The sequence below is a fragment of the Hylobates moloch genome, unplaced genomic scaffold (assembly GCF_009828535.3).
Source record: "Hylobates moloch isolate HMO894 unplaced genomic scaffold, HMol_V3 SCAFFOLD_6, whole genome shotgun sequence".
Classification (NCBI taxonomy): Eukaryota; Metazoa; Chordata; class Mammalia; order Primates; family Hylobatidae; genus Hylobates; species Hylobates moloch.
In genome coordinates this window covers 132,052,822-132,055,112 of record NW_026652281.1, presented here as the reverse complement: position 1 = coordinate 132,055,112, position 2,291 = coordinate 132,052,822, and the positions used below count along the sequence as shown (strand labels likewise).

General features: G+C 46.9%; 1 pseudogene; it reads right to left on the bottom strand.

The window, feature by feature from the left end:
- Positions 1-555: 555 nt before the first annotated feature.
- Positions 556-1,384, bottom strand: LOC116471759 (cytochrome c oxidase subunit 7A-related protein, mitochondrial-like; annotated as a pseudogene).
- Between the last annotated feature and the right edge of the window lie 907 nt (positions 1,385-2,291).

Below are 2,291 nucleotides of genomic sequence, written 5' to 3'. Positions count from 1 at the left end.
CAAGCATAAAGCACGGCATCACTTGTTTAAATGATAGTTTTAACCATCAAATGAGCTCTGAAGCCACATGCTTTTCTTAAACAAACCGAAACACTGTCTTCATATGTTTCTATTCTTCTTGCAATAATGTTAAGTAAGCCATCCAAGTAAAAAAAAAAAAAAAAATTAACAGAAACAATGAAAAGTGAAAAATCAGGCTGGGCAAGGTGGCTCATGCCTGTAATCCCAGCAGTCTGGGGGGCCAAGGCAGGAGGATCACCTGAGGTAAGGAGTTTGAGACCAGCCTGCCCAACATGGCGAAATCCTGTCTTTACTAAAAAATTCAAAAATTAGCTGGGTGTGGTAGCGGGCTCCTGCACTCCCAGCTACTTGGGAGACCGAGGCAGGAGAATCACTTGAACCCAGGAGGCGGAGGTTGCAGTGAGCCAAGATGGCGCCACTGCACTCCTGCCTGGGCAACAGAGTGAGACTCCATCTCAAAAAAAAGAAAAAGGAAAAATGAAAATTCACAGGGTTTACACCAAAAAGCAAACCAGTCCTCTGCAACCTAACTCCTTAGTTTTGGGGCTGTGAAGCCATGTAGAGGGTGATCAGGTAGTAGATGGTCCCTCCCGCAGTTCAGGGCCATGGCTGTCCCATAATGCATTTGGTCAGGCAGGCCTTGTTTCAGGTGGATGGTAACACTGTCAGATTTCTGGAAAAACTTCTGCAGTTCTGGAACTTTGTTTTTCCCAGCAGATTCATATGCAGTGGAATTGGAGGTCAGTTTAGTTGGTTTGGCAGACATGATATAGGTGGTGCTTCTGTGAAAACCACAAGCTTGGCTGGGCACAGTGGCTCACACCTGTAATCCCAGTACTTTGGGAGGCCGAGGCAGGTGGATCACCTGAGGTCAGGAGTTCGAGGCCAGCCTGGCCAACATAGTGAAACCCTGTCTCTACTAAAAATACAAAAAATTAGCCAGGCATTGTGGCTGGTGCCTGTAACCTCAGCTACTCGGGAGGCTGAGGCAGGAGAGTTGCTTGAACCCAGGAGGCGGAGGTTGCAGTGACCCAAGTTTGCGCCACTGCACTCCAGCCTGGGCAACAGAGCAAAACTCCATGAAGAAAGACAGAAGGAGGGAAGGAAGGAAGGGAGAGAGGGAGGGACGGAGGGAGGGAGGGGAGGAGAGGGAAAAGGAGAGGGGAGGGGAGGGGAGGGAAGAAGGGAGGGGAAGAGGCAGGGAGGGGAGGGGAGGGAAGTGGGGAGGGAAGAGGGGAGGGAAGAGGAGAGGAGGGGAAAGGAAGGGAAGGGAAACCACAGGCTTTAATCCCTGCGGGCTTTAGGCCTCCGAAGCCCATGCTCCCACCAACTTCTGCTTGAAGCCACTACATTTGTAGTGCATGATGCCCAGGGCCTGGAAGCATCTGCTGCCTGAGCAACTGCCCTTTGTTGTATTTTTCAATTGGTTTAAGACTCACTCAGACAAGGAAGAAGAACGCTATTTATTAGATATTTTCAAAACAAAAAAACTAAGACAATAATAATATCTTCGATTGTTGCCGAGTCTCTACTCCTCCCACCCCACAATAGGCTGTTGGGGTTTGGGATTGTTTTTAAAGGATTTAGCTGAAGACAAAACTTCTTGCTACCTCTGGATCTTGGCAATCAATACTATGCTCAGGCAGATACAACAGATAACAGAATTATTATTTATAGTAGCCACTACCATTTACTGAATGCTAGTAATACTCCCTGCATTGTGTTAAATGCTTTACACGCTTAGTTCATGCTAACAAAAGCATGATATTCTCATCCCCATTTGACAAGTGAGGAAATTGAGGCTCAGAGAGGTTCTGTAACCTCCAGATTCACACCATCAACAGTGGCGTGGTCAGGATTCACACGTAGGTTAAGATCCCCAAAAAACCCATACTCTTAACCACTTGGCATTGGTGCACACAGCCCTGCGGGTTCTTCTGTGAGGGGTAAGAAGAGGAACAGGTCAGAGGGAGTGAGGACTACCCACATCCCCACAACATTTAGCCATGGGCATTGCACTGGGGTCAGAGCCCAGCCACTATCTTTATCTTTCCAGAGGCTGCCTTGACAGAGTCAATGTGGTTGAAAGGGATCTGAGAGAGAGTTTTGTTTATTTTTAGTTTCTATTTTTTGAGATAAAATTCATATAACATAAATTTCACCATTTTAAATGGTACAAGTTAGTGGCATTTAGTACACTCACAATGCTGTGCACCCACCACCTCTATCTAGTTCCAAAACCTTTTCATCACCCTTAAAGGAAGCCCCAT